Raw genomic sequence first — 12737 nt, forward strand, 5'->3', positions numbered from 1 at the left:
AGTACCTCTATTTTTATTCCCTGTTGGCATAGCAAATAAGCATAATGAAATAAGCCTACTTTGTGAGCTTCAGTAAATTGCTTCTTTCCCTCTTCCCCATCTCCTTCTTGTTCAATCCATTTCGAAAACTTTACTATCAACCTTGACAATCTTGTGACATTTTACAGTGTAAGTTGCAGTATTTAGCCAAACTGAAAAAGTAGTTATATATTTTTAAGTTGACATTTTAATGAAAAAATAATCTGGATATAAATACTTTACTTGTTTAAATCTTTAATGTACAATTTTATTTTGAAACAAAAACCATACATTTTTGAGTGGTGAGGCATTTCTTTTGGTGAGTATAAAACCCATATTAACCTAAAGTATGTGTTTCAATGATTATTTTGATGGGCCATTGGAATAAAATAAGATATTTGACCTTAAAGACGTTCTTAGAGGTTGCAGATGAAATAAATTTGCAATAAAGTCCAATAACAAATATTTGATATTGTAGATATATTGTTCATTATTATACAACAATTTGAGAGATCTCATTTTGAATTTTTGGAAGGTTACAGAAGAGCAATGAAGGAGGAAATAATTCTGTTGAGATGAATATGTAAATTAAAATGTACATTCATTAAGTTTTGAGAATGGGTATTTTTCAAACAGATAAACTGCCTTGGGAATCCTGCAGATATCTACTCTAGATAAAACTAACACTTATTTAATAATTCCTATGAGAATCTCTGATAAAAACTAATGCTCTATCTCATTTAATCTTCAGAAATCTTTTGATTGTGTACTATTTATCAATATTTTTCAGGTAAAAATACTGATGTGCAAAAAAATACTGAAGTACAACAAATCTATGACATGATATAAACTCTGAATTATAATAATATTAACAAAAACAATAGCAACTATAACATAAATAACCATAGTGATAGAAACAGTAACTAACAGATATGGGATGTTTATTACCTGCAAGTACCAAGCTAATTAATTTTTGAAAAATTTTTAATTGAAGTATAGTTGATTTGCAATGTGTTGGTTTCTGGTGTACAGCAAAGTGATTCAGCTATATAGATAGATATGTAGGTATACATATATATTCATTTTAATATTCTTTCCTTTATGGTTTATTACTATAAGATATTAAATACAGTTCCCTGTGTAATTCGATAGGAACTTGTGGTTTATCTACCTTATATATAGTAGTTTATGTCTGCTAATCCCAAACTCCTAATTTATCCTTTTCCCCAACAGGCTAACTTTTTTTGATGAGTTCTCTCAGTTGGTCCTTGTAATATCTTTTTTAGATGCAGTTTCTCAGTAGTAGAATCTAAATCAATTATTTTTACACATGTAATTTATTAAGAAAAGAAGTGTTCCTAGTTAACTGATGGTATGGAGGGGATGAGGCAGCTTGATATACTTTTTTTTTGTCTTTTTAGGGCCGCACCTGTGGCATATGGAAGCTCCCAGTCTAGGGGTCTAATCGGAGCTGTAGCCACCCAGCCTCATCCGCAGCCACAGCAATGCCAGATCCAACCTGCATCTGCAACCTACACCACAGCTCACAGCAACGCTGGATCCTTAACCCACTGAGCAAGCCCAGGGAACGAACCCATCTCCTGGTTCCTAGTCAGATTCATTTCCCCAAGCCGTGACAGGAACTCCCGACTTTAAAAAATTTTTTATTTATTTTATCAAGGCACGTTAATTTGCATTATCTTATATGAATTAAATGTTCACATTCCTTAACTTTGATTATGAAGATAAATGAATTAACTGTCCATTGCATGATATTCTCTTGGGGAAAAAAGGGCTATTATAAAATTTTATGATGAGTTTCTGAGAATACCATTCATTATTCCTCTATCAATGTCTTTAATACTATTGCTTTGGTTGCCCAAGATTCCAATTTTTCCAGCATACTTTTCCCTTTTAGAAATACTATCTCGGAGTTCCCGTCTTGGCGCAGTGGTTAACGAATCCGACTAGGAACCATGAGGTGGCCAGTTCGATCCCTGATCTTGCTCAGTGGGTTAAGGATCCAGCGTTGCCGTAAGCTGTGGTGTGGGTCGCAGACGCAGCTCGGATCCCACGTTGCTGTGGCTCTGGCGTAGGCAGGTGGCTACAGCTCCGATTCGACCCCTACTCTGGGAACCTCCATATGCCGCGGGAGCGGCCCAAGAAATGGCAAAAAAAAAGACAAAGAAATACTATCTCATCTCTAAAACTAAACTTAATGCAAACTCTCCCATCAAGTGTAATTCCAGCTAGAACTGTTCTCTGAATAGTAAGAACTCTCCTAAAACTATCCCAATCTTAATTTATGATTTTTGTGGCTCTTTCTCAAATTTAAACATTTTGTTATTTGTACACCTTATGCTTCCTGAGGAAAACTATTTATTTATCACATTATATAATGTTTTCTCAAAAATTAAGTGATTATAAAATATTTTTAAAGTGAGGAGAGGAGGAGGAAAGAAGGAAAAGTAAGACAATGTTAGGGAGAGTGAGTGAAAAACAAAAGAACATGAAGGGAGAGAAGGAAGGAGAGCTAGACAAGGGAAGAAAAGAAGGAAGCAAGAGGAGCTACATATGCCAGAGAATTGAGAGGAGAGGGAGAAAATAGAAGGAAAGAGAAAATTACCCGTGTCATCAAAATTGTGATGGCGAAGACATTGTAATGGATACACTTCTAATTTATCTCCCTACTATAACTGATGAACCTGGGGGGCAATCAAAACTTTCTATGACTTTATATATCAAGTGATGTATTCTCCTTTCTACCTAGAAATTTCTTTCCTGTTTATTTTCTCTCATGGCAAGGTTTCTTTTCAAATGAATTAAAACCAATTTCCACCCCAAATCATCGAACTATCATTATGGATATATATCGAGAAATTTGTATTATGATAATAGCCTCCTTAGCCATATTTGTGTGAACTTCATATTTCAGAAAAAAATATTGCCTATAAGCAAATGACTATTTCAGACATATGAACATTTCTTGATAATCAGTGATTTTTCTATTTATATATCTAGTGAGAGAGAGAAGGAGGGAGAGAGAGAGAATACAGACAAAAAAGTAAGACTAAAAATGGCTAAGTATTAGCAAACTGTGGTATGTGTGTCAAGAACAGAAAGGTGGAATATAATATCTTTTCCTTCAGTCTCTATCTCCACGTTGGCCAAAAATATGCCAACATTACCACTTGTAGCCAACTTTCCTCCTCTATCTCAAATTCTGTTATGAGGACACGGTGGATGGCATAAGAGCTCCTGCATGATCACAGATATGATTTACAGCAGGAGACTGGTTGGCACTAACTGTACCAACACTATACCTCTCTTTAAAAGCAAAATGTCTATTCAGGTCTTGTGCCTATTTTTCAATTGGGTTGTTGGTTTTTTTGTTGTTGAATTGTATAAGTTTGTATATTTTAGAGATTAAGTCCTTGTCAGTCGCATCATTTGAAAGTATTTTTTCCCATTCCATAGGTTGTCTTTTCTTTTTCTTTTTTCTTTTTTTTTTTATGGTTTCCTTTGCTGTGCAAAAGCTTGTCAGTTTGATTAGGCCCCAGTGGCTTATTTTTGCTTTTATTTCTGTTGCCATGGGAGGCTGAACTAAGAAAACATCTGTACGGTTGATGTCAGAGAATGTTTTGCCTATGTTTTCTTCTAGGAGTTTGATGGTGTCTTGTCTTACGTTTAAGTCTTTAAGTTATTTTGAGCTTACTTTTGCGCATGGTTAAAACTGAATTTGTAAGGTGATAAAGACACAATAACACCACACTGGCTTTTCTTTTAAGTAAGTAATCATGATGATGGATACAAAATTTAAAATAGTCTTACCTTGCAACTGTGAAAAGTTAATGAACAGAAACCTCGATTAAATAGAGTGAGGAGACCAGATCGGGGAGTGCTCATACCCTGAAGCAACAGCAGAACCTGAAAGAAAGACTCTTCTTTCCTGGCAAAGACTCCATCAATGAAAACTCCTGAGCTCCTTGTTTACTATAACCCTCCCATTTCCTTTTCCTCTTTATAAAAGCAATCTCCCTTCCTTGCTATGTAGGGACGTGCATGTGGCTGGCCATGGCTGCATTTACTGAATTGCAAGTGTCTGATGATACTGAACACACCTATTTTTGCTGAGGAAGTTTCTTGCCATCTATTTGTTTCCGGTCAATACAATATATGAGTCAATACTATTTAATTTGGGGTACGCAAATAACAGTCTCCCTGTAATTTGGAAAATATTACTTGAAAGGGTATTTTGATCAGGATTCAGAATGTCTGCAAACTGTCTGAGGTCTAATTTTATATATATATAATCTCAAGAGTCCAAGAGAGTCCATATGTTCATGGTTTGTAGGGTTTTTTTTTTTTTTCCATATGCTCAGCAGGGTTTGTGACCCAACAAAGAGCCAAAGATAATTAGATAATTTATCTCCAGAAGAGTGGAAAGTTTGTAGTGAAAATCAACCAGTCTGAACTTTTAAAAAGCTGTAAAATACCCAATAGAGAACAGATCATTAAGTATATTATAAAAGCATACTGATTAACTGCATAAAATTATGGAATGAGCCAGGCCTGGTTTAAAGTCTTGGCTTTGTCACATACAAGCTCTCATGGCCCTGGTCTTGAACTCTCTGAGTCTCTGTTTAATAATCTGCTTTTAAGAGATTATTGTCAGTATTAAATGAAATTTTAAAATATAAGAAAGTCAGAGCACACCAGGCATATCAATCACAGCAAAAATGATAGCTATTAAGTCCTTATGATATTGATTTATAATAAGCAATATGTATTTGATCTTTGTCCCTTTTTATGGCACAGAACTCCTTGGAGTTTCTTGAATTTCTTAACTGAGGAGAAAGTTAAAGATGTCTTTTGCTATGTTAGTGAGTTGACACTAGGTAAGACCATAGGTCACCTAAGGATGGGGTCTGGTTATCAGAAGAAACAATCATGTGATTATAGAGTTAGATCTTTCAGTCCCATTCCCTTAACCTCTGGAGAAGGGAGAGCGGATGGAGGTGGAATCAAATGCCAATGGCTAATGATTTAACCAATCATGCCCATGTAATGAAGAAAGTGAAACTATCAAAGAAAAGCAATATTTGTTTCAAAAGAGAGAAAGGCACCACTTATTGGTTAAGAGAACTTACAGTGTGACACATTAATCTTCATTGCTCATGTGTCCCTTCCACAGTATTTATTAGTCCTCAGCGACTAAGGATGTATGTTAGCTCTTAGACATGGGAAAACAGATTTGAGTAGCTTGTCAAACATACAGGTGTATATTCAGGAATATTTTAAGAGACAAGAGCATTATAAATGCTGTTATACACTGAACAGAAGTTGTTAAAAAGAGACTTGTAGGAGCAAAGCAAATATAAGTAGATATTAATATGAATATATTTTAAATTTTTTCTCTAACTTGATGGAGACCCGAGATGAATATTTTTCCTATCATTAGAATGCATTTAGATACTATTTTCACTTATGTTTAGAAACCAAAGTAACTGATGTAAGTTAATGAGAACAATTGGTATACAAAACTCAAGAAAAGTATCAGCAACTGAATAAACCAATAAGTGGTTCGAAATAAAAGACACATGATGTCATAATAATTTACATACCTAAAGTTGAAATAAGGAGTGTATATAATGTGGAAAAAAATAATGCACCATATAGGCAAGTGTTTGGGGTAGAATAAACTGAATATACCCAATATGTGCCCTCCCACAGATTACAAACTAATGGCTTAGACAGATTGAAACAAATTGGTTACATAAGCATTTATTCTAATTGTACTAATTATTGTTTAAAAAGTGTAAAATCAAAGCACATACCAGGCAATCTATATATGTGTTCTCAGATCTCAATCCTCTACTAACTCAAATAATAATAATTCAATTAGCAACAGGAAAAGTCTGTAGAAAAAGAAACTATAAGAAAGTGAAAGTATGAGAAGCTGTAAAACACATCAATGATATTTAAGTTACTATATGTGTTCTACCTATGAGTTTTATGTACTGACTCAAAGTCAAGACTGCACAGCCATCGCATGGGAGACAAGGTGGATATGGATATGGAACTAATAATCAGGAGAATACTGTGGAACACAGCAGGATCTGACGCCTGGGGACAGTCATTTCCATAAAAAGCAGGTTGGCTGGATATTATCGAATTGACAGATAAATATAAATGTTAATGGGAAAGGCAAGATTTGATTTTTGAGAAACATGCTGAATTTATTCAATAAGAAATAATAAACTTGATTTTTCTGTCACAAAAATAATCCCAAAAATATATTCTTTCTTAAATGGTTAGTACCTACCATGTGCTAAGTACACATTTACTTCTTAGAGTAACCTCCTCAGTTAAAAATTTTTCACATTTTTACAGATGAGGAAATGGGGGCTTAAAGAAGTAGGGTTTTTTTTGTTTGTTTGTTTGTTTTTGGACTTTTTAGGGCCACACCCAAGTTCCCAGGCTAAGGGTTGAATCAGAGCTGTAGCTGCCAGCCTACTCAACAGCTCATGGAAATGCCAGATCCTTAACCCACTGGGCGAGGTGAGGGATCAAACCTGTGTCCTCTGGATACTAATCGGGTTTGTTTCCACTGCACCATTATGGGAACCCTAAAGAAGATGTTTAAATCTTTGAGTGGCCTAGTTCCATCATCCATACAATTAGGGATCAGTATGAAGGGTTCTTAAATTTCTAACAGACTACATTAACCAAAAATTATAGAGTAAAACTATGAGGTATGAATTGTGAAAGGGATAGCGTTGATTTCCTTAAAACTCTGGATTAAAATCCAAGAAAGTGGTCAACCAATCAGGCAAATAGCCAACAAAACATTAAAAACATTCAGAGAAAAGAGTTCATTTGAAAATGACCCCATATGGAGCTTAATTTTTTCCCCCAGAAACTGAGGGTGAGGTCAAAAAAGTTTAACTTCTGAGGAGATTCTTGAAAAAAAAAATGGTGTGATAAGTACAGTAATGAGATTACAGAAGCGGTGGAGAGGTGTCTTAGAAGGGTGAGGTTTGTATTGTTCAGATGAGGAAAATAGCAAGGAGTCAACTAAAGGATGAGTCAACAGCTTATCTGGACAAGAAGAATGAGTAAGGAGAAAGAAATAAATGCACAATACTAAGACCCATCACATTAGGGTTTTTCACTGCTGTCAGTCTGCTATCAGACTGATAGTTCTTCAGAATACTTAAAAAATTTTACTGAAGGAAATTCAGGCAGTTATAATAACACTCTAGGATGATTTAGCTTATCTGACTGAAATTCTCTGAAAGCCAACAGGCCCTCCCATGATATTACTGGAGGTATGAAAGATATGTAAGGGGAATTATTGGGGATTTATGAAAAATTATACTTTTCATCATTTGGTTCCTGTACAAAGGACTATAGCTTTGCAAAATGAGTAACTAAAATAAGTCTTTACTTTTATGCTTCTTTCTTGATTTTCAGGGAAAATAAAATATTTTAGATTTTCTTCTTCTGATAGTAAATGAATTTATAAATCCAGAATTACAAGAGTTTGATAGACTGATAAATCTTTTAATTCCAAAATTCCCTTGGGGTAAAAAATCTTTAATTCTTTGCCCATTCATTAAAAAAAAATTACATCACAATCAAATGGTGTGTGAAACATATATGTGGACCACATATATGTTTCTTATTTCTCCATATATTCTACTTTGGAATAGTAAAATGCACTGGCCTATATATCAGTTTGTATATAGATAGTTAACATTTCTGTTGACACCTGTGAGTGGAAGTATCAATTCAGTTATATTAACTCTATGAAGAATGAAATGAAAAATCACAGTGACAAACTAATATCTAAATTACGTGATAACAGGGCCCATAGAAAGGAAAATACATGAGTTCCTCTGCCTCCAGTGAACACAGTTCTGTTTATTATCTTACACACCAACTGTGAGCAGCTTGTGATGTAGAACAGTTAGATTACTGCTCTGACATTTGGAAAAGTAAATGAATTTGAATGAACTTAAACAAGTTAAGCAACATGGCAACTTGAAATTGCTGAACAGAAATTGTTTATTTGTTGATAAAACAATACAAATATTGTAGACATTTTTGTTACCTCCCGCTTCTTAGTTTAGGTTTATTTCTGGATAATTAGAATAGCTTAGGTGATTTTCACATCAAAATACTGGGTGGGATATATTAGCATTCTTAAAGTAGCTTAAATACAGAGAAGAGTATCTTTGTGCATGAAATCTCCCACTGGGTAAAGCTTAGTTAAGCTGATATTTCTTATCGCATACTCTGTATTCTGCATCTTGATTTACTATTAAAAACAAAAATATAATTTTCACTAGAGAAAATATTAAGAAACACTTTAGAGAGAGATGCTAATTGGGGTTGGGAATATAGTCATCTTTGCTACATGCATAACATAAATATAACTACTTAATATAAGATAAAATAAACATAACAATATATGCCTATTCCTTTGGTGTTTGGGAAATATATTTGAATAAAATATTCCTGGTGTTGAAGTTCCCGTCGTGGCTCAGTGGTTAAGGAACCCGACTAGTAACCATGAAGTTGCAGGTTCGAGCTCTGGCCTCACTCAGTGGGTTAAGGATCCGGCATTGCCGTGAGCTCTGGTGTAGGTCGGAGATGCAGCATGGATCCCATGTTGCTGTGGCTGTGGTGTAGGCTGGTGGCTACAGCTCCTATTCGAGCCTAGGAACCTCCATGTGCCACAGGTGTAGCCCTAAAAAGACAAAGGCAAGAACATTCTGGTATCCAAGAACATCAGGTTTGTAAGGACATCAGTTCCTCCAAATAGTACAAAAATATTAGATAAATCTGATTCTTGATTTTAGATGTTTTAAGTATTTTTTTCCTAAGAATGTCTCAATAAATATTTCATTAAGTACCAGGAAATTGTGTAGAAGAACAAGTTAGAGTCATTCAAATATCTGAAGAGCAAAGTGACCATTTTAGCATATTGGTCAGCAGGGAAGAGGCCTGTGCAATACACGATTAAGTGGTAAACCCCAAATCTTTGTCTTTGTCCTCTAGAAGAAATTCTACTTCTGCCACTTTCCATAATGAAAATTGATGTTAAACCTTTGCTATCAGTGAAGTTGTCTGTACATTGTATGATTATTGAAATGTTAAGGAGGGTTTTACCCGACAGAAACTTTATTTTCAGAAAGCCACTATTCCTCTTAAAGAGATTCCTTTCCAAGCTTTTCCCAACCTCATAACCTAACATGTGTAGAATATTGAGTTGTTTATTAGAAACATTCAATAAGTGACAATTATTCCAAAAATAATGACATTTATTAACTATACCAATTTATCTGTGTTATTCTGTAGGAAAAAAAAAGCTCCATTTGTATTGCCTATGATCAATGATTTAATAACTGAGACATTTGAGTCTGGAAAATGGAAAGGAAATTCTTTTAGCCAAAGGGCCACTGAAGTCACACGGCATAGAAGTCTGCATTGAAGATCAATGCTACAGAAGCACTAACATTCTGAAGAATATTGTTTAAAATATTCATGAATGGATTGTATAGGTACATAATATTTATTGAATGTCTATTTGCCAAAAGTAGTGAACTTGTTTTGAGAACCTCCTATGTGTGAAGCAATATTCAAAGCAGTTTATATATATGCACATACTTACTTCCTCATATCAATAATGCTAGGCAGATACTATGATTTTCACCTTTTTACAGAAGACATTGAGGCACAGACTAACGTACCTGCCTAAGGTTATTAAGTTGCAAATCCAGGATTTGAACTCAGGCAGTTGGCACCAGATCCTATATTCTTAACCAAGTTGCTTCTGGTTTGTTCATGGTTTCATGATGTAATATGCAATTTAAAAAGAGTAATTGATTTTCTTCACTTTTATTTATTTCTTTTTTTGGACCTGCCCTCAGCATGCAAAAGTTCCTAGGCCAGGAATCAAACCTATGCCACAGGAGTGACCAGAACCACAGCAGTGAGTGACAAAGACGGACCCTTAACCTGCTGTGCCACAAGAGAACTCCATGTTCACTATTATTTCTTACTTAATGATTGTTATCTATTTATTTTTATTGAAGTATAATAAAAACATGGATTTCCATGCAGTAAAGTGCTCATTTTAAATATATAGCTCAATAAAGTTTAATGTAAGTATATCCTCATGTAACTTCCACCAAGATGAAGACACAGAACATTTTTCTGCACTCCAGAAAGCTCCTTTGTACCCCCTTGATTTTCAGTACATTAGTACAAGCATGGTCAATTTTCAGATTTTACTGACACATAAATTAATTTGCTTGCTTTTAAACTTCCTATGACTGGTACTGTATGCTATGTACTCTTCTTTCTATTGACTTGTTTACTCAACATGCGTCCATGAGATATATTTATCTTGTGTTGTGTGTGTCCGTAGTTTTTGTCTTCTTTTTCATTTTGTGTAATTTCCTTTCCTTGAATGTAGGAGTTGCTAATTTGCTTTATTTGAATTACAATAGATTTTTTTTAAAAAAAGCAGATTTATGTTTACAGAAAAGTTGATCAGGAAATATGTAGAGTTTCCATATACTTCCTCTCTTTCTACCTTCACTTTCCCTGTTATTAACCATCTTGCATTAGTGGGGTACAATTACTAGAACGGATGAACCAATATTGATACATTATTATTAACTTACAGAGTTAACTACTCAGGCTTGCTCTTTGTGTTGTACAGTTTTATGAGTTTTAACAAATGCTTAATATTATGTACCCAACCTTTACATTATTCTACAAAATATCTTCACTGCATTCAAAATCCCCTATTATACCTATTCATCCCCATCCTCACCTTTGCCCAAACCTTGGAAACCACTGCTTTATTAGTGTTTCCGTTGCTTTTTCCAGAATGTCATATAGTTGGAATCATACGTGACGGAGAATTTTCAGACTGATTTTTCATTTAGAAATACACATTTAAGGTATTTTTCTGTGTATTTTAATGAATGTATAAGGTGGATCACTTATTGGATATTAGTCCATTGTACATATACAAATATACATTATATGTGTATGTTTGTAGTTTCATAGTTCCCGCTTCTTGAAATGTCTCTGGTTTTGGTATTGGGGAAATGTTTTCTTCAAAGAGTGAGGTAGGAAGTGCACTCTTGTTTTTCTTTTCTGGAACTAATGTTATCATTTCTTCCTCAAATATTTGGTAAAATTCACTAGTGAAACCATCTGGGTTTGGTGCTTTTTTCCCTTGATGCTTTCTCTTTTGGAAGGTAAAAATTATTGTTTTAATTTCTTTAGTAGGTATGTACTTTTTCAAATTATTTATTTCTCCTTGTGTGAATTTTTAAAAATTTTATTGGAGTATAGCTGACATACAATGTTGTGTTTGCTTCAGGTATACATTAAAGTGAATCAGTTATATGTATAAATATATCCCTTCTTTTTCAGATTCTTTTCCCATATGGGCCATCACACAGTATTGGGTAAATTCCCCAGTGCTATACAACAGGTCTTTGTTACTTACTCGTCTTGTAAACAATAGTATGTATATGCCACCCTAGACATCCTAGTTTATTTATCCTTCCCTCAATGTTTCCCCTTTGGTAACCATAAATTCGTTTTTGAAATCTTTGAGTCTGTTTCTGTTTTTTGAATGAGTTCTTTTGTACCTTTATTCATTTTTGTTCTTTTTAGGGCTGCACTGGCAACATATGGAAGTTCCAGGGTAGTGGCTAGATTAGCTGCAGCTGAGCTGCCAGTCTATACCATAGGCACAACAACACAGGATCTGAGCTGAGTCTGTAAACTACACCACACCTCGCGACAACACCAGATCGTTAACACACCAAGTGAGGCTAAGGATCTAACCCCGTATCCTCATGGATACTAGCTGGCTTCATTTCCACTGAGCCAAAATGGGAACTCCTGCATCATTTTTACTAGATTCCAAGTGTTAGTCATCTCATATGGTATTTGTCTTTCTCTAATTTGCTTCACTTAGTATAATAATCTCTAGGTCCGTCCATGATGCTGCAAATGGCATTTCAATCTTTTTTTACGGATGAGTAATATTTCATGGTATATACTAGTATATCTTCTTTATCCAGTCCTCCTTTGATGGGCATTTAGGTTGCTTTCATGTCTTGGCTATTGGAAAGAATGCTGCAATGAACACTGGCATGCATGTATCTTTTCAAATTATGGTTTTCTTCAGATAAATGCCTAGGAGTGGGATTGCTGGATCATATGATAGTACTGTTTTTCTTTTTTTCTTTATTTTTTTAAATTACAGTTGATTTACAATGCTCTGTCAATTTCTACTATACAGCAAAGTGACCCAGTTATTTATATATTATATATATATATTTTTTTCTCATCTTCCACCATGTTCTATCACAAGTGATTTGATATAGTTCCCTGTGCTGTAGAGCAGGATCTCATTGCTTATCCATTCCAAAAGAAATAGTTTGCATCTACTAACCCCCAAATCCCAGTCCTTTCCACTCCCTCTCACTACCCCTTGGCAATCACAAGTCTATTCTCCATGTCCATGAATTTGTTTCTTTTCTGTAGATAGGTTTATTTCTGACATATAGGAGATTCCACATATAAGTGATATCATATGGAATTTGTCTTTCCCTTTCTGAATTACTTGACTTAGTATGAGAAGCTCTAGTTGCATCCGTGTTGCTGCACATGGCATTATT

Source organism: Sus scrofa, chromosome 8 (assembly GCF_054392235.1).
Source record: "Sus scrofa isolate SSC_HxYL_T2T_F1_AM1 chromosome 8, Sscrofa_HxYL_maternal_Yorkshire_Landrace_v2.0, whole genome shotgun sequence".
Taxonomy (NCBI): domain Eukaryota; kingdom Metazoa; phylum Chordata; class Mammalia; order Artiodactyla; family Suidae; genus Sus; species Sus scrofa.